This window comes from Mustela nivalis (genome assembly GCF_964662115.1).
Source record: "Mustela nivalis genome assembly, chromosome: 1".
Lineage (NCBI taxonomy): Eukaryota > Metazoa > Chordata > Mammalia > Carnivora > Mustelidae > Mustela > Mustela nivalis.
Window position 1 is genome coordinate 141,286,060 of NC_139020.1, and position 21,030 is coordinate 141,307,089.

The following is a 21,030-nucleotide window of genomic DNA, read 5'->3' on the forward strand; positions in this document are numbered from 1 at the left end:
CACACCCATGACTTGCCTCTGGCAACCACCAATATGTCTTCTCTATCTATGAGCTGGGTGTTCATTGTTCCTTTTGTTCTTGTTTTAGATAGAAATGAGGTCATATGGTATTTAGTTTTTTCCTGTCTGACTTATTTCACTTAAATAATGTTTTTAAGTTCCATCCATGTTGTCACATGGGTTTCATTCTTTCTTGTGACTGATTGGTATTCTACTGCGTAAGTGTGTATATACACGTATATATACATATATGTGTGTGTGTATATATACACACACATACCCATCTTCTTTATTCATTTCTTCACCGATGGATACTAGGGTTGCCCCTATGTCTTGACTATTGTAAGCAATGTTGCAGTAAATACAAGGGTGGATATATCTTTTGGAATTAGTGTTTTCTTTGGATAAATATCCAGAATTGAAATTGCTACATGTGGTAGTTATATATTTCATTTTTTGAGGAACTTCAAAACCTGTTTTCCTGTGGTGGCTGCACCAATTTACATCCCACAAACAGTACTTCTGTGTTCCATTTTTGCCACATCCTCACCAACACTTGTTGTTTCTTGTCTTTTTAATAATAGTTATTCAATTCAGGGGTGAGGTGATACCTCATTGTGATTTTGATTTGCATCTCCTTTATGATTAGTAATGATGTTGAGCATCTTTCATGTCCCTATTGACTCTTTGTATGTCTTCTTTGGAAAAATGTCCTCTGCCCATTTTTTAATTGTTTTAATTGCTATTGAATTGTATGAATTCTTTATATATTTTGGATTTCAGATACAGGATTTGCAAGTATTTTCTCCCACTCAGTAGGTTGCTTTTTCTTTTTGTTGATGGTTTCCTTTACTGTGCAGAAACTTTTTAGTTTGATGTAGTCCCAGTTGTTTATTTTTTTCTTTTGTTGCCTTTGCTTTTAGAATCAGATCCAAAAATGAATTGCCAAGACCAATGACAAGGAGTTTACTGCGTATGTTGTTGCCTATGAGTTTTACGGTTTCAGGTCAAGTTTTTAATCCATTTTGAGTTAATTTTTATGTATAGTATGAGGGTATTCTAGTTTCATTCTTGTGTATATGGCCATGCATTTTTCCCAGCACTAGTTAATGAATTTATTTATTGGTTTTTTATATTTGCAATGAGATAGTAATAGTACTTACCCAAATGTTTGTTATGCGCATCAGATGAGACAGGGCTGTATTTTACAGGACTATATTTCACATAGTCCTGGTTTGTGACATTGTTTGGTAAACAGCAGCACTGGTTTTTGTGATTGTCTCATTCATACTCTATTATCCTTTCACTTCCATTCAGGCAGAGGCATCATTTCAGGAGCACACAATGTTAACAAATGAAAGCAGTAGGCAAGATAACATTTGGCCACCCAGGAGGAAAGACCAGATGGCCTAGGTTGCATTTACAGACACGCACCAGGAGAAGCTGGGCCACTGTGAGTAAAAGAGTTTGAAAATTCACTATAGTAATCAGGAACTAGAGAACAAGCTTAGTGTACCTACCACCTGCTGTTGGGTCAGCTGAGGGGACATAGCTGGGAATCAGATTGAAATTGGAATCAATCTAGCTTCTCAAGACTTTTTCAAACTAATCTAGAAGTAAGAGAATAACCCTTCCTTTCTGATAGGCCAATTAAAGTTCAGATTCATGGCACAAAATTGTACAGCTTGCAAGTTCTGCTGGAAACAAGTTTGTGAATGAAGACTTCTCATCCTTTTCCTGACCTGTTTCCTACCCTAAAAAAAATCATGGTTCAGAGTTCCACTATGGCCTAGGATGTAGGAAACTAGAGATAATATCCCTGATAACCTAACAGCAAGAAAAATCTGAATAAATTACAAAACCATCACTTTTCTTGAACTCCTCAGGTTGCTGAGGTTGTAGGGCAAACAAGGAGCTGGAGATCCGAGGAAGGAGAGGCTCCTCCAAGGAAAGATGGGCTAAGAGTTTGGCTCATTTGTGGCAGATGATGAAATGAAGATATTGAGTACCATACAAGCAGGTATAAAGAACTCAGCTTACATTTTTAACAGATTGTCAAAGATTATGCTAGGGCAACCATGATAGCATATAGCACATGGGATACTCAGACATTTAAGATATTTTCCTCCACTCACAGGGTTTGTCCATGACTACCCCATCTGCACCCTGCTATCCTACAGAATATAAATTTTAAGCTGCTAGAGGAGAAGCAACAAACCGTGTCACCCCAATGTGCAGGTGAAAACCCATTGCTGTTAGAGAAGGGAAAGAAGCAGCAGCAGCCCCTCTACCCTTGGAGAAGAGCAGGAAATAGTTTGGGACCCAAGATCTGATTCAATTAACATGAGAGGTTTTCTACAGTTGGGAGAAGGGTCTATAACACTAGTCTTGGATGATGGGACCCCAGGAAAGAAACAGACAAAACCAACTGCATCAAAATTTTCCCTATGTGGCTGTTCTGAGCATATAGAATCATGAAATGGTACTGTAAGGGAAGTGGTTGACTTCATAGGGTATCCTCCAGAAATACAACAACAATTTATGTTAATGGAACACTGTTCTCATCGTTGGCTTCTTTATATCCATCTAGGCAGCAAATCCTTTGTGGCGAGAATTCTAGTTTCATCTTAGGTAAGAAAGTTTGGTGACATATTCTCCAAAGAATTTTAGAATTGAGGCTTCCATATTATGTAATAAACCACAGCTTCTCAAATTTCTATAGAAAGTTTCTTTCAAAGTTCTAAGTATCTTATATTTACTTTATTTTTTTATTAGTGCTGTAAACATCTGATTCAAATTAGAACAATGGACACATCACCATTTACCATGTGTGAAAGCTAAACCATAGATGGAGGTGGGTCCTTAACTGTTTCTCAAACTCAGTTAAAGAAAATGACCACATTTAGAAGAAAAGATGGTGGAGGCTTGGAATGTGCTGAAAAACTTCTAGAAGGAATTGGCATCATGTACGTAATAGAGATCCATAGAATACAACCTTTTTCACCAGAAGCCATTTGTTTTTAAACACTCTCATTAATTTTATCTTCTGAAAAGAACTTGGCCATCAAATTTATATCAAATACCGGAAGACTGTCTTTCGGTTTTGAAAGGTGTCTGAGTCACTTAAGAATCACAGAGTTCTGTGCTTGAGGAAGACCTTCTTTGGTGTTGAAAGATGTCTGAGTCATTTAGGATATGTAGAAAGATGGCTCCCTGCCAGCTCCTGGGTTATCTAACATCTGAGCAGCCCAAAGTTCACGTTGGCTGTTTGCATTAATCACCATAATTTGACTAACAAGCCCGAAGTGACAACTCAGCATCAGCAGGGCACTAGGGCCACAAACTGAACAAAGACAAGAAGAAAAAGGAAGAGTGGGGAGGCAGAAATCCCCTATTCCCCTCCATGGTAAGTTGAGAATTTCCAAAGTGCCAGTAAAGGCAATGTAAGCAGAAAGAGATCATGAAGGGAAGCCCAGGTGGGAAAGGACAATTTCAACTTCCTTGCTCCCTAATCATGTTTTCAGTTCTCTCAATCCAGTTTCTGACTTTTGGCTGTGGCTCTGTGTATGGTAAAGCAATGGACTCAGGGTACCCTGGATTCCTTTGCCATGCTGACCAAGAATTCAAGCTGGGCACTTTTGATTTCCAGCTGTCAGATTTTGTAATTTTCTGTACAAAATATAAGCTTCTATATCCAAGACCTGAGAAAGAATGGAATTTTGGGGGGCACCTTGGTGGCTCAGATGTTAAGCATCTGCCTTTGGCTCAGGTCATGATCCCGGGGTCCTGGGATCGATAGAGCCCTGTGTTGGGCTTCCTGGTCAGCAGGAAGCCTGCTTCTCCCTCTGCCCCTTCCCCCTGCTTGTGTTCCCTCTTCTCTCGTGTCTCTCTCTGTGTCAAATAAATAAATAAAATCTTCAAAAAAAAAAAACAGAATTTTTAGAATTTGGCAGAATATGGATTTTACAGTTTACATTTACAAGGAAACTGAAGGTATCTTCACACATAACCAGACTAAGGCACAGAAGAAAATGACCTTATTTAACACAGATTACTTCATTCTTAAGTCAAGCAGTACATTTTAGTTTCTTAAAGTCAAGCAATCTGTTGGCTTCCTTCCTGGATAGGACTCTTAACTTGCCCCTGGTTTTTCAACTCGGTCTCTTTCAGTTTGCTTGAAGTACATTATTCTGCCAAGTATTAAGGCTGTACTTTTTAATGAAGTATGCTTCTTTCCTCCTTTTGTATGGGCAACCCAACCTACCGGTCAAGTGAGCACATTTCCTTCCACAATCGAGTACTTTTTTCAAAAATCTCTACCATTTCCTGAACTGAGCTCCACAGAATATGAGTTTGTGCAAATCCTTTTAAAGCAAACTTAAATAAGAAGCAGGGCTCCTCAGAACCTCTTGTGTGCCTTGCAAATTTCCAGGAATAAATACTGCAGGCATGGTTTCCCAAACTTATCTGACAAAGGAGCCCTTTTAATTTTCTCACTTGCAATACTTATTGCTCCATATAAAACAGTGGATATTTCTGTCAACCTCATAAGTTAGTTTCCCCTCCCAATGACAAGAGAATCTACATCCTCCTGCTTGACAAACCCACCATCGTACTTCATTCCCTGGTCAAAATTCTACCTCTGACTCTGAGCTCATTTGCTGGACAAGGATAATTGGCAGCCTGAGTCCAGCCCCTCCTGTCTGAATTTACCATCATCTGCATTTCCCCAGGTGCTAAAAAAAGATGCCTCTTTTCACAGAAGAGTGGACTTTCAGAATTGGATTCATTACAGTTATACTTTATGATTATTTCACACATATGGTAACACCAAAAAGAGTGCGCTCTCACATTTCCCCCACGTTAATTCATAGCCCGGGGACGTATAATGTGATCTCCCCACAGACAGTTTGCTTCTTTCTGCTCTACCTTAACAAACCATAATCTTTAAATCCGTGCCCCAGAGAATAGCCATAGCACATACTTCACAAAAGATCCCAGCTATTTAATAATAAGATAGAAACAGATATGCCCATCATTTTCTTTCAAGGTATAGGCAGTCTTCTTGTTCATAAATTAAAGCCTGATTTAAAAGAAAACAAGTTTTCTTCATAACTATAAGTCAGCCTGATCATATCCTCACTTTTGATTTCTAAAAACAAAAAAATACAACAATGTACTCCTCTTTCAGTTGCTAATTGAAACTTATTTCAGGGTTTTGTTTGTTTGTTTGTTTGTTTTTAAAGTAGAAATGGATCAGATTTAGAGAGGTATTTATTTTGAGTTAGTCAAAAGATTCTGTACCTGTTTTGGGATAATGTAATTTTTTAAAGTGTGGGTCCTTAGCATTTGGAGGAAAACAAAGATCGCTGGGTATGGGAAGAGGTGACTCTTATTTTCACAGAGACGTCAAAGCTTGAGTCACCCTTGTCATTTTCTTCAGACTCAACTGCTTAAAGCTGAGTCACAGGGGTGGGCTGGAGTGGGGGTTCAACAGTATTCAGCTTATTAAAAGATCTACCATTCTTTATTCCTATACCTCTTAAAGTCATGGTAAGGAATAAATGTGTTGGTGTGTGCACAACTATTTGAATAGGGCCTGCTGCATAGTGCTGCCGAGTTACTAAATGTAAGTAATAAATGTCAGCTATCATTCCTACTATTACTACTTCTACTACTATACTACTACTATACTAGCTATTAACCACCAATTTTCATCTTTGCTGAAGAGCTGAAACTGTGTTTCCCAGATGCAAGCCTGGAGAATAGACGCTGTTTGCTTTTACTAATATCATCCCAGAGTAAGTGCAACATTTGTAACTTGAGTAATTAGCATCCGGTCTGTTCTTTCCAAATTATGAGTATCTCCCTCTCTCTAGTGCTTGTGCACGATATCGCTCTCATTCTCTCTCTCATCTTTCTCTCCCTCTTTCTCTCTCTCTCTCTGGTTTAATTAATGCTAATGCATACTGTCCTACAAGAATTTGCAAGCTGTACTGAGAAATAATGCAGTGTTAGCTTTGTAATTTAGTGCACAGAGCACATTTGTGCAAAAGCTTTGTAAACTGGGCCCGTGGTCAAAAGGAGCAATTAGCACTTTGTTAATATGCAATGATGTACTAATCTGTGCAGTCCCCAAAAGCAATTGTCTGTTCTATTTTGCCCTCATGTGCAAATTTTTTCCAGTGTATACAGCACTGCTCCAAAAATAACACATTGCATGCCTGGTGCTGTAAATTGGGTTCATGACGATGAAGACATAGAAATTAGAAAATATTTGTTGGGGGAAATGTGCATAAGTTTGGCCCTACAATTTCCAGCAAGACAAGGAAGTTGTGCACAGCCTTCAAGGGGAGGGGAGTTTTCTATTCCTCCCTCAGGTTTCACAAGCGGAGTTGTCTTCCTCTTCGGAAAAAGACGATGGGGAGGGCATTTGGTGGAAAAATAAGACCTCACACCAGAATAGTTAACCCAAAATCACACTGATGTCGACTTCGTTAACACTGCAGACTGATTTGCATTTAAACAGACACCATCCATTTCTTTATTTAAATAGCACGTAGGAACCATAATAACAATCATGCATTCTTTGGACTTCTCAAGATCTTAGTGAAGCACTTGACTGTGTCAGGTTAATAATAAAAATTACAATGTCTTACATTTTTACAGTGATTTGCAGCTCCACCAAGATATTTCAGGTACACCGGCTCATTTGAGTGTCACCACACATCTGTGGGCAGGCATTACTATTACCACTTTGCTGATGTGGGAATGTGGGTTCAGAGAGGTTGGGTGACTTATACATAGTCACACAGGAGACAGTACTTTGTAGTGGTTCAGAACATGGGCTCTGACACCAGGCTCCCTGCAGGCAAATTTCTACTCTGCTTCTGTCTGACCGTGTAAACTTGACTTCACACTTCTGAGCTGCAGCTTCCTCATCTATACAATGGGAATGATAATTATAGGACCTGCCTCAAATGGTTGTTTTTTGTCAGGATTAAATGTAAAGCACTTAGAACAGTTCCTGATATGGGAACGCCTGGGTGGCTCAGCCAGTTAAGTGTCTGCCTTTGGCTCAGGTCATGATCCCAGTATCCTGGGGTGGAGCCCCACATAGCATTGGGATCCCTGCTCAGTGGGGAGTCGGCTTCTCCCTCTACCCCTCACCCTGCTCATGCTCTCTCTCTCAAATAAATAAAATCTTTTAAAAAAGAACATTGTCTGCTACTATTATGTGCTATCTAAACATTAGCTCTTGTTATTGCTGTTATACTTACCACTATAATTATTTAGCATAAGTAAGTTACAAAGCTAGGATTTATTCTCAGATGTCCTGAGCGTTCCAAGGATTGGAAGGTATCTAGTAAATGTAACTATCTTTCTTTGTCAAGTACCTATTTCCCAACCAAAAAGTATCAACATACTTTTAATGATAAAAGAGAGTTCAAAAGCCAATTAATGCTATTGACTTGAGGGAAAACTATTGTATGGAAGATAGCGACAATGGTTCATTATAGAATAAAGACTAGCACTAACTGGTAATGAGCTGAAACATGATTTTGATCCAGTTTAGAGACACAGTCCTGATAATGGAAAAGAGGTGTTTTTGGGGAATGTTGCAGATTACAGAAATGACCAGAACCCAGGACCTTTCCTTGTATCGGTGGACTTGTGAGATGGCTTTACAACTCCTGCCATCAAGAGGTAGCCTACCATCCCAGCTAGTGGTTCTAGGGTGGCCCTGTGGCTTGCTTTGGCAAATAGAATGTAGTGGAAGTGATGGTTAGGAAAGAGGCCCAGTTCGCCTAGGCTAGCCTGTCAGAGGATGAGAGTGCTTCTCCTGCCCCAGGGGACAGCCAGCCAATTCAGGAGGCAACCATTTACCTCACCAGTACTCGTACTTTGTACTGCAGGTATGTAAGTCCAGAAGAATCACCCAGCTGAGCCCAGGCCAGATGGCTAACCCACCGAAGTATAAGCTAATCAAAACTGTGGTTTCAAGGTGCCAGGTTTGCCGTGGTTTGCTACGTAGGGAAAGCTCACTGACACTGGGGAGACTGTGGCATCGTTAACCCTAAAAATTATTCAAGACAGTATTGGTACCTCCCTTTGGGAACAATTTAGAAAAAAATGATATGGGGTAAGAGAATGAAAGAAGAGGCTTTAGAGGTTTTGTTCCCACACACATGCTTCTCTGAGTTTGTTAAATGGAGGTTTAATCTCCAGCTAAAGGATTATTTTCTGTTCATAAGCAAACAACATAATTTTTAAATATGCATTCAATAAACATTATTGAGTGCCTACTATGTGCTAAATGTTAAGAAAATGAACTGATTACTAAAAATATAAAAGACAAAAATTGTGTCAAATATAACTTTGACTATGTTTGGTTCACTAGATGACATTCAAGACTATGGTTTGTTAAAAGAAATAGATTACATTTCTATAGCAGTCACATAAGTTTAATGACAATGAGTTAACAAATGAGATAAAACAAATGAGTTAAACAATGTTTTTAGAGCATATACTAATAGTTTGCATATCAAAACTATAAAAATATGTATTTGTCAAAAGTTGAAAATCTAGAATCAGACATTCATGCAGATAACAGGCCGTGTCGTCATTTTATTTTCCCCAGTACAGTTTGGTAGAGTGTGGCCAGAGCTCTACACTTGACTTTGACCAAAAATGTATGTACCAATTGATATCACCTGTGATACAAATTTGATGCATAAAGTTTGGGCTACCTGTTCTCTTTCTTCTCTTTGGCATTTGGTAACCTTCATTTTATTATTATTCTCATTCTCAAGAAATTCTTCCTCCTTTACTCGTATTCTCCTCTGTATTTGCCTACTATGGTTGGGGTCATTGCCCAGCCCCCTTCACTGACATTGGCAATTGTGCTTTTATCAACTCTGGCACCATGCTGGTTTGGGGACCAACCTCCTTATATTCAAGGTGCAGCAGGATGGCATGAAGTCCTCTCAGATGTCTCACTGTTGGTTTCATATGGAAAGGTTAGTGTCTATCATAGTTGCAGAACCAGAACACACTCAAATTTTCAGACTGCCTGGAGCATAACACATAAGCCACAGTTTTCTCTCATTCATTCATTCATTCATTCATTCATCCACTTGTTCATTCACTCAACAAATGACTGTTGATCCAGGAAAAATGCTGCGCATTGGGAGATACACATGGGAGCCAAGTATTAACTTGAGCTTTGTCCTCATGAAGCTTGCAGTCTCGTGGGAGAGACAGACCTTTGTCAAATAATCACAAAATAACTCCCCCCAAACCCAAGTGTAAAACTGACCCCAGGACTAGTGCCACATTTATAGTTGCCAGGGTCAGAAAGAGCTTTCATGAGGAAATGTCACTTGGGTGTGGTGTATAAACAATGAATTCTGGAACACTGAAAAGAAATTAAAAGAAAAAGTTAATAAATATGTAACAAAAATAATAATAAAGTGAAATAAAGCCCATGTAGATATCAACCAAGAGCAGGAGAAGGCACAGTGGAACAGGCAAAGTACAAAGGCCCTGCAGTAGGAAGAGGCATGAAGAGGACATGGGAGGAAAAGGGAGCCAGCACAACTGGGATGGAGGTTAGGATGAAAATGTAGAGGGGGAGGAAACAAACTAAGCAGGCCTTGTTGAGGAGTTTACCTTGATTCCAAATGCAAAGGAAAAGCAAAGGAGGATTTAGCAAGGTATCAACATGGGCCACTATGGAATTCTGAAAAGAATTCTGCAGTGGAGGATAAGGACACATTGAGCCTCTGTTCCATAAGCTGTCCCCCCAAGAGAGGCCAGACCCAAGCCACAGCTGAGTGTTTAAGACTAGGAAATGAGAAGGAACTGCGGATGAAAAATGGTCTAAGAAAAGACAAAAGCCGTCTACGGCCATACCACCCTGAACGCGCCCGATCTCGTCTGATCTCGGAAGCTAAGCAGGGTCGGGCCTGGTTAGTACTTGGATGGGAGAAAAGACAAAAGCTAAACTTGGATTAGAAAAGACAGTAATCAGTATTTTGCCCACCAGCTGTAAGACCCATCAAAACACTCTGGATGATTTATTAAAAATGCAGATTTCATAGGCCCCCATCCCACCAGAGTCAGAATCCATGGAGGTGAGACCTGGTAATCGATCTTCGTGTTTTGAGTCATCTGTGACTAAAAATTATATTGCCAAAGTGGACAGGGAAGTTGGAAAATGATGAGGCTGAAAGTATTCAAAATCCCATCCACTCCTCAGCATGAGCTCAGAGCAAATTTTAAAAAGACAAGACAGAGGTGCATTGAAAGAGCTTTAACCTGAGTTCTCTTGCAGGCCAAGTCAGCCCAGCCTCCATGCACCCTGGAGCTGGTCAGAAACACCGCTTTCTGCCTCTTTCCTCACCCAGTACCATACCACCAAAGCCCCTTGCAGCAATTAATGCTCAATTCTGGTTTTGTTTTTTGTTTTAAGTAAAGGTTTTATTTATTTATTTGACAGGGAAAGTGAGAGAGAGAGCACAAATGAGGAAGCCACAGAGGGAGAGGGAGAAGCCGGTTGCCCGCTGAGCAAGGAACCAGAAGCAGGGCTCGATGCCAGGACCCTGGGATCATGACCTGAGATGAAGGCAGATGCTTAACCAACTGAGCCATCCAGGCACCCCTGAATGTTGAATTCCAAACTAAGTATGTACGTCGATTCCTATTTTTCCTTACACACGGTGATATCAAGCATCTTACCTTCATCTCATCCTGCTTTCATTCTGTCAATGGAGACTTGCTCACAATACTTTCAATCAGGGGGTGGCAAATTATAATCCACGTGCCAAATCCAGCCGTCCCCTGATTTTGTATGGCCCAGAAGCTAAAACAACAACAGAAACCATAAGAAGACTATTTTATGACATAATAAAACTATATGAAATTCAAATTAATATCCACAAATGAAGTTTTAGTGGGGTCCACAACCATAATTGTTCATTTATTTATTATCTATGGCTGATTTTGCTCCATACATACACTACAGAAACAGAATTGCATAGTTGTCATAAAAACCCTATGTTCTACAGAGTCTAAAATATTTATTACTTTTTTTTTTTTTAACAGAAGGTTTCTGACTCATGCTTTAAGCTTGCCTTTTAACCAATTTGGTCAAATAGCTAACAAATTGGCAAGGCCTATGAAGCAAATAACTAATTTGTAATGTAAACAATTGCCCCATCATCAAAATCCTTCATAAGCTTGACTTTTCATATTGAATTTTCTCAGTGCTTGATGTGCCTTTATCCCTGTGTACTACGACTAACTTACTGTTACTCAGGTGAGTCAGAAAATGTATAACTTTGTAAAGAAGCTAACATAATTTTCAGTCCATAATTATGTATAATGCCTATGCTTCTCCAAAAGTAATATGACAAAACCACCATATAGTCCCTACTCCAATTCTAATTGATTTATCTGAAACAGAAATAATTACTTTTGGCTTAAAACCCACTCTGGGTTAATAGTGTACATTTGAATGATAACATTTTGTGAATATGCAAAATACTTTTGGAAACAGTAAAAATCAGATAATTCACACCAACGATAAGGAAGCTCAGTACAGAATAGCACATTTCTTGGGAGGGAGGATTAACTGAAAAAAAAAAAAAAATGATGTAAGTTTACTGACTCACCCTGCAAACTGTGCCCAGAGAGACACACACTGTTGACAAGACTCTTTTAGTAAAGATACTATAACATATTTGGTAAACATAATGGGGGTTGCCCTTGCAGGAGACCTCATTACAGCTCTTGGCTATATATCTTGGTGGAGAAGTAAGGTGACACTGCTGGGTTTACTGTGAGAAGTATTCAGTTTGTGGATTATTAAGGAGGTGAGAACGAGTAAATAAGTAGGGTTAGTCTGTACAGCACTTTGCAAAATTCGTTCTGTCTTTGATGTTTAGACTGCTAGAGATATTCCTTCCCAGTTTCAGCTAAACCCCAAGGAAATATTTTTAACCTAATTATTATTTTGCTTAGTTTGGGGTTTGATTTCTTCTTTACTTTTTTTTTTTTTTTTTTTTTTTTTTGGTACCAGATGCCACTCTTTATAGCAATAAAATCTTCTAAAGGAGAGGAGAGGAATTGGACTTGAAGAGAGAAATAACAGACTGCTAATAAATAACCTTTGGATGTCACCTTCTCCAGCTTTCTCAGCTCTTAATAGGCCCATGAGAGAGCAGAAAATTTTAAAACCCAGTGGGAAAGGAAATTAAAATTACTTCTACCATGGGCCAATCTATTAAAGAAAGCAACGCACGTTTTCTTTATATGTCCACTCTTCAGTGCATACTGTTTTTTCTAATCAATTACTTGTTTATTCCTCGATGACCAATTCAACAAGTATTTACTGATCATCCAAAAGGCACCAGTTTAAATCTCTGGCAGGTCTGCAGAAAGGTGTAAGTAGTGCCTGCTGTATTAGTGAGGGTAGAAAGGATGCTGGAATGTACAATGACAAAGTGTCATTGAATTAACTAATAAAAGTTTCTTTCTTGCTCATGTAAATTTGAGTATAGAACTTGGGTCCTGGACTAACTTCCCTCTTGTCCCTCTGTCATATCATGGGGTGTCAGGGACCTCCACTGTGTTCGCTTCAACAGACTGGCTGATGAGGGGGAAGAAGGTCAAGAATTATATCAGTAGTTGGGGAAGAAGGTCAAGAATTATATCAGTAGTTCTCCATGAACCAAGCATGGAAGTGGCATGACAATGTGTGCTCCCATTCCACTGGTCAGAGCTTAGTCACTTGGCCACAGGTAATTGTAATGAGAAATGTGAGAAATGTGGTCTAACTCTGGCCAGGAGGAAAAGCAAACGGGTTTAGGAAGGAGTTAGCTAGTCTTGGCCACACCAGCCTTCAGAAAACTTGCTGTCTCCCACATGCCAGCCCTGAAGCACTCAATGCCATCATTAAACTTGCAGGGACTACTCTTTCTTTCACACTTCACACTGCCCAAGGGTCTGCAATCTTCTAGCTTCCTGGGACCATTGCACAGAGGGATAGGAAATGTTAACTTGATTGGGGTCAAGTTAACAGGAGATCAATGGCACTCTAAGCCATTATTTTAATCTTATTAAAATAAGTAATCAACCTCAAGTCCCCTGGATCCTTTGTCTAGTGCACTTGTACTATGCTGCTAGGTTCCAGTCTTGAGTCTTTTGTGCCCCACTGGCATCCTCTTTACCATACAACCAGACTAACGTTCCTATTTAGAACATCCACGCACGAAAACTTAGCCTTAGCTGAAGTGATGCTCTCTGTTGATATGATAAGAAGGTACTATATTCTCTGGTGCATATTTCATCAATGCTCAACTTCTCCCACCTTGACAATCACCTGGTTGCCTTTATTCTCATTATTTGTCATTTATATGACATTGGGTACATTCAGGGTAGTGTGACCATAGAGTCATTATTTGTCATTTAGGAAAATAACCTGATAAATCATTTTCAGCAAGGAGAACAGACCAGAGTTGATCCTTCTGCAACACTTTCCCTGGGATCTTTCCATTGTTAAAAAGCTATGTCATATTTAACCCAGACAAAGGGTCTCTAAAATTATATCCCTCAAATTAAAACCACCATAAGTTATCATTTCAGAGCCACTGGAATTACTAAAATTAAAAAGACAAATTTAAATAGCGAACTTGACAAGGATGTGGATGAACTGGAACTCTCATAAATAGCTGCAGGGAGTGTAAAACCAAATAACCACTTTGAAAAACAATGGGACAACTTATTTAAAGGTTAACATACATCTATCCCTGACCCAAAAATTCCACTTGTAGGTATTTACCCAAGAGAAATGAAGACATGTGTACACCACCCCCTCCCCACACACAAAAACATCTTGCTGTTGGAACTCCTTTAAGTTCTTCTTCTTTTTTATTTTTTTTAATGTCAGCATACTTTATTTTTATTAATTTAATTTTATGTTTTTGTTATGTTCAGTTAGCCAGCATATAGTACACCATAAGTTTTTGTTACAATGTTCAACAATTCATTATTCTTTATAGTTACTGAGAACCAAATTCTTTTCATTTTTGTCTGTTAAATTTACTAAATTAGAAATTAAAACCAAGAAATTTTAAAATATTTATTCATTCACTTAAAAGCAACAACTCATTACTTAACCTAAATACCATATTTTTACAAAAAAAATCCTCTATTCTTCAAAATTAAAAAAAATCAGTGTTAAAGTGACACTATTTTGTATTTTTCCAATTATTCTAATATCTGGCTTCATAGGAGACAGCTGGATTCTCTTATCTGCTTCCACATTCAATCTGTTGTGATAATACATACCAGGCAGTCTCTGAAACACTCTGCTGTATGTTTAAGAGAGAATGAGAATGCAAAAGTCAAATAACGTCATTCTTATGAAAATAATTTTAGACCAGGAGCCCTCCTAAACAGGTCTCAGAAACCTCTAGGCCACTCTGAGCCACTCTTTGAAAACTACTACTAGAAGACTTTTCCACCTAGCCACAGGTTTAAGAATGGTGTATTGCATTATTTCTTATAATAGGAAAAAGTTGGAAACAATAGAAATGTGTATTTAATAGAGGATGGATACATTTCATATGCACAATACTAAATAGCTTTTCAACTAGATAAAGTTACAGGTATCAACCTAATAAACCTCAGAAATAGTACTTTCTAAAGAGACAGGTAGAAGAAAAACATGTAGTATGAGACTATTTTTATAAAGTAAAAAAAAATGAAGGAGTATTCTAAATGTTATTTACTATATACAAATATACTAAAAATTCGCTTAAGTTGCATGGAAATTATAAACTCTGATTTCTGAGTAATGATTCCCTTTGGATAAGAGAGGGAAGGTGGGAGAGAAATGAGAGTAGAAAGCAGTACCCAGGGGGTACTTATTTAAAATGTTTAACTTTACAATTCTAAAGCAAATGTGGCAAACAGCTAAGATTTGACAAAGCTGGGTAGTCAATACCTGGGTAATAGTTCTTTTATTTATTATTCTTTTATATAAGATTGAAATATCTCAGAATAATATTTAAAAATATTATGTACAAGAATACAAGAGCTTTGGGGAGTGAGCTAAACAAATGTGTTGATAGTCTATGTTTTAAAGGCTATTTACAATTTTCCTGTTTTGAAGAACTTTCTAAAAATCTCCAAACACGAGAAGAGTTTAGACTCAATTTTCGCACATATTGTTGTTCTTAAAACTTTCCTGAATATGGAGCCATTCTAAATTTTAAAGGATTGTTCCTTTATCCAATGCGGATGCCTATTTATGTTCATCTTATGAAAATTCATTGAATACTCTTCAGAAAGAAAGAAAGGAAAGAAAGAGAGAGAGAGAGAGAGAAAGAAAGAAAGAAAGGAAGGAAGGAAGGAAGGAAGGAAGGAAGGAAGGAAGGAAGGAAGGAAGGAAAACTGTGCAAGAAGTGGAAGAGGTACAATGTTGGCATCAGCCAATGGTGCAAGAATAAAGCCTTTACTTATCCCAGCTAAGTTCACAGATGAATGGCAACCAGCAAACACTGATCCTGGGTGTCTGTCCTATAGGAATATATGTACCACTATGTGGGACACATGTACAAGGATGTTTACTGATTTTAGCTATGATTAGCCATTGTCAGGGGAATGGCTAAATGAATTATGGTTAGTCTACAGTGATATATTAACCAGCCTAGATTATAGCAGGTTATTGACATCTGAGAAGACAATAGCTTCTCTTTGCATAGTTATCTTGGTTATTCTGGAGGAGTTTTTCTTTCTCAATACTTTTAACATAATTTTATCTAAATTTAAGGAAGAAATTTGATTTTTAATTAGAATTGTCTTAAATGTAAATAATGTTTATGAGAAGCTATCTTAATTTTTTTTTCATTTTTGTAGTTATTATGAGTGAAATGTTTTCCATTCTTAATTTCAGGTATTCAAGCCTAGAATCTATGAGCATGAGAGAGGGAGCCAAGATGGCCATATAGTAGGAGGACCCTAGACTTGTCTCATCCCTCGAATGCCACTAGAATCTATGAGACCTGCAGCTTACTGAAAATATTTTTCATGTATATAGTGCCCCTACCAAATCTTCTTATTAATTCTATTGATTGTTTTTTTAATAGAGATTTGTTACTTTTCTTTGTAGGTTCCTTGGGGCTCAGGTATGTTTGACCAAGGGAAAGTGAAGTGGTCCTGCCTCATGGCCTTCAGTTTAACAGCTAGCCCCTGCTGAGATACCTAGATGAAGGAACATTCCCGCTTTCCACTCTCCTTATTTCCTTTTCAATACCCGGTCCTTCTGTTCAGTTCCTTCTTGACCTCTTGGGGACTAGGAATACCTAGCACTCTCATGGAAGGCCAGTGATGACCTTCTTCCTGGAGTTTGCTAACCTCCAGAAGAAAAATTCTTGCCTGGGGATCCACAAAGGAGATAACCCAGACAACAAGGAAGAGAGTCCCCACATCAATTTTCCCCATAGGGTCTCACCACCCATCCAGCTATCTGGGTCAAGCAGGGGTAAACAGTGGAATTGGTAGGAATGTTGAAGGGTTACACTTGGTTACATGTGCACTGAATCCCTTTCTTCAGATCTCTAGATTATAAGGCCTAATACATTCAATATTACTTTTTAAGGATACTGTTGAGAGATATATTTATGGCTTTATCCTGGCTCAGGTACATAGAGACTTGACTTCCACATTCCCCTACTCTCATTCTCTATCCAACCATGCACGCACGCACACACACACACACACACACACACACACTTTGGTTAAGTGGAGTCTCACAATGGGAATGCCATTTCATGAATACCTGAGCCACAGGGTTAAAAACCTCTATTCAGTGGAAAGAACTACAGAATAACTGATTAAATTATCCATGCAAGAAGGTACATCATGCATTACTATTGGGGGCTGAAGAGCAAAGTACATAACATGACATGTTAGCTGGCGTCCAAAGACAGCTCCAAATGAGCCACAACTCCCAGTTTTCCAGCCTTGTGTAATCCACTTGGAGACTGAATCTGGGCTAAGCCTGTGACATTCAGCTGATAGAATGCAGGCCAAGTGATACCAGGATGGTTCTAAGGCCTAAACCTATAAGAACGCCTAACAGCCTTGAGCCACAGAGTAAGATGTCCAGCTACTTTGCTGGAGAGACCATGTGGAGACATCAGATGTAAAGACCAACTGAAGAGGAGAAAGAGAAAGCCAACAACACCCTGTCTGCCCCCACCAGCCAAGACCCCAGCTTAGTTGTCCTTGACAAGATGACAGATTCGTGAGTGACAAATCCTGAACATTCAAGCCCTGTCCACTGGACTACAGTTCCAAGGAGACCTTAGTGAGAACAGCAGAAGAACCGTCTAACAGAGCCTATGGGAATGAGTGGGGGAAATAACATGCAAGTGATATTGGAGGTCAGTCCTTGCTGAGGCTTCAGCTGGCTTCATTCATTCAAATACCCACTCTTCAGAAGGCCAACCCACAGAACGTAAAGAACCACACAATGGTTGTCATTTTAAGCCACGAAGCATTTGGAGTGGTTTTGAAAGACCCCTCCCCTAGAAGATAGATAGGATAACTAACCGCTTGTTTGCTTTTCTGTGAACCGCTGGCTTTTAGGCATAGATTAGGTTATTAATTGCGTGATTAATTGCTCTTTTGCCCTTCTGTAACTGCTTGGCTTATAGAAATAATAGAAGACGCCATGATGGCATTCCTACCTTCCCCCTTCTTGTTCCCCCTCCCTGCCTCTCTCCTCCTGCACGCGGGCCCTCAGAACCAATCAGCTTGTTCCCCCTTCCCGCCTCTCTCTTCCGCGCGAGCGGGTCCCCAAAGCCAATCAGCAAACTCCACATATGCCTTTTTCAAAAGTTCAAACTGTCAACCAATCAGTTGCGCCCCACCCAAAACTTGTTTGCACCTGTCTATAAAAATCCTGCACCACCCCAGCCAGGGGTGCTCAGCTAGCAGGAGCTGCTGACCACCCGCAGGCGCGCGCTGACCACCCGCAGGCGCCTGCGTAACAATAAAGAACCTCTTGCTGATTGCATCCAGTGGCAGTGTTGGATTCTTGGGTAAGGGGATCCGCGGGTCTTTCAGTTTGAGTTGCTGAAATACACAACCAAAACACATATTAAGGCAGAAATTTGGGGTGAGGATGGGGACTCTCAAACCCACATGATGACTTATTTCTAGGGCTGGATTTTCTGTTTTGTTCATTAGTTTCATAGCTCTAACCAGACCCTCTGCTGCCTTGTTACACAAACATACCAATCTTAAATTATTACATGGACATTCCTGATTCCCAGGGATTTAAAAATGCTTTTTAAAAAATATTTAAATATTTAAATACGAGCTGCCTTGGAACCTGGAGTGAAGAACGCTGATAAAAGCTGCCTTCCGTCTACAGCTGCCCAACACACGTACACACCCACTGCTGAAAGCATGGAGACTTATTTCATTTCTCAGAAGCACGAGGCTTTCTGAATCCAGCCTTCGATCCGGTGAAGTGTTTGTGAAAGAGTAAAATAACACACACTCACACAGGCTCATGAAATCATCATCATAATACAAACCCCTTGGACTTCTTCTTTTTCTTTTTCCTTTCTCTCTCTTTTTTTTTTTTTTTTCAGCTGTGAGGCAGCACCTGCCATTAGCTGTGGTGGTTCCTATTTTCATATTGTCTGACAGTAGCAGTTGGATCAGGCTTGAGCCAGTGTGACTGAGAGGCAGGCTCCCTGCTTCCACAAAGCTGAATTTAATAAGATGAGAACAGCATGCCAAGATGGGGAGCTCCCTCCCTAACACTTATCCTGACACCAGCCCCTCAGCGGGGCCGTATTGCCGAGGTAATCTGGGTGAGCCGGACAGAGGGTCCTGCTTACAAGTTCAATATAATGGAACAGCAGGGGGCGAAGGGCTGGCAGAAAAGCTTAGCAAAGTTAAAGCCTATTACTCTATGCTTGAGGAAAAATGAGTCACAAAATATTACACCCAGAGCAAGACTTGAACCTGCCAAATGCAGTAGCAACACACGCTAAGCTTGTCCATAATGGTGCATTCATTATGCCATAGTCCAGGGTAATGTGGATTTAAATGTCTTTAACCCGAATGGAAATGTATATGCAAATTTCCCCATAAGCCCATCCCTCCCTCGCTATTCTTTGGCCCTATTTGAATCTAATGGGCAAGGTGACTGCATACTACAGATGTCAAAGAAAATGATGCCTTTTTAATCTGCCTTTAGTGGCAGGAAGAAGGCAAGAAACTGCACCAAAACCGCTCAGCTGCACATTACGGCCTTTGTTGTTTTGTGGCTCTTGTGATGTTCAATTTAAAACTAATGGGAGAAAGAGCAAACAAATGGTCTCTGAGATCAGTCTTCACTGAGGCTTGGGCTGGCTTAGTGAATTTGAACACCAACTCCTCACAGAAAGGAGCTCTAACACAAACTAATCAATACTAGTTAATCAAATCAAACTCTTAAGACTTGGAACAGACTTGCCTCACACTTTCAATCAACGGGTGCCCCAGAACCAATCCAGTGCTCCATCCGACTAAAAGGCCATTATGTAGAATCCTGGACATGAAGCGGCTCTAGGACTGGAGTCTTTTGAAAGAACAACAATAGAACCAAGACTTGTCATTCCCACTGCTCCCCCTAGATCAGCTACGACCGGTTCTTATTCCAGCAAATTCACTCAGATCGTCAGATGTGGTGTCAGTGTTGGAGCCACCAGTTCCTAAGCTCTTACCATGGGCCACGTGCTTGGCTGGGTGCCTCCTATCCCTCATCTCTGATCTTTATGTAGTGGGTTGTACAGTTTCTTGCGGTGCTTCATGGCATTTCTGTACCAAGAAATCTCATCTTCTTTATTTATGGCCAGTCGAATCTTCTTCGTAGTTCTCCAGGGGAGAAGCAACATTAAAGTTCAGACTGGGCTAATTGTATTTTTTATTCTCTTCCGGTTTCAACAGCCTCTTTGGTGTGTGGTGTCTGTCCAATATATGTTATCTTTTAGATCTCCTCTCTGTCCCCTTGCGCCTTTTGAAGGTGGTTTCTGGAGCTCATATGCCACATGCCAATAGAGAATGGGGACCATGGATTTGCGTGGTAACTCTCAGATCCCTGGAACGCTCCACCTTGGCATAGCTGGTTGGTCAGCTGCATGGATGGAAGAACAATCATATCTTCACCACCATGTGGAACTTCCTATTGGCTTACTTCTAGAAACTGGTCTCCTGGCCTATCAATTGTTCATAATATGCTCACACATGCATCTCAAGGTATATTACAATCCACTGCCTGTCTCTGAAACTTTGTGTCTGCACATCAGGACTGGAAGGAAGATTGGGTGCTGGCCAGGGAGAGAAGCCCACTTTCTTAGGCTAACCTCTCCAATTTTTCCATCAGCCAACGGTGTATTTGTATTCCCACTCTATGAGGACATGGTATAGACATGACTGTGGGGATCTTCCTAGGATCTTAGCTATGTCTAGGGAAGTAGACCATGAAATTGGTGTCGTGGTGTCTCCTATATCTATCAGAACATTTCTATTGTCCTCTTACTTCATGTGCAGGACCAAGAGTGAGGGAAATGGGAATCTTGGCCTTGATGTCCTCTCTTTATCTTTCTTATCTTTCTTTTGTTCAACACTACCTTGGGCCCAGAAGTGGGGCTTACCCCTTTCTCTTCCTGCCTAGACAGACTCCCTTACTGTCTATGCTGAGTTCTTCTTACACTCTGACTGTCCTAATTTAGATTCCTCAAAAGGAGGCAAAGATTGAAATGGATCTAGTTCATTTGGGAGAGGCAGAGGACACCAAGAGAGGACTGGGAAATGCGAGAGGGAAGGGAAGGCAGTGAGAAACAACATTCTACATCAGTCACCGCTGTGGGCAACTGGACCTTAGTCCCATGGGAAAACTCTGGGTACTGGTCAGAAAACACATTCAGACTTGTTCAATCAAGGGTTAAGGAAGCTGCAGCA

At 40.0% G+C, this 21,030-nt stretch overlaps 1 long non-coding RNA gene across 1 annotated transcript; it reads right to left on the minus strand.

Moving 5' to 3' along the window:
* Positions 1–6,520: 6,520 nt before the first annotated feature.
* Positions 6,521–20,196, minus strand: LOC309868486. The gene is made up of 3 exons (XR_014313708.1): positions 19,794–20,196; positions 10,741–10,864; positions 6,521–9,418 (listed from the first exon to the last, which is right to left on the minus strand). It is a non-coding gene; the product is annotated as an uncharacterized lncRNA (long non-coding RNA).
* Between the last annotated feature and the right edge of the window lie 834 nt (positions 20,197–21,030).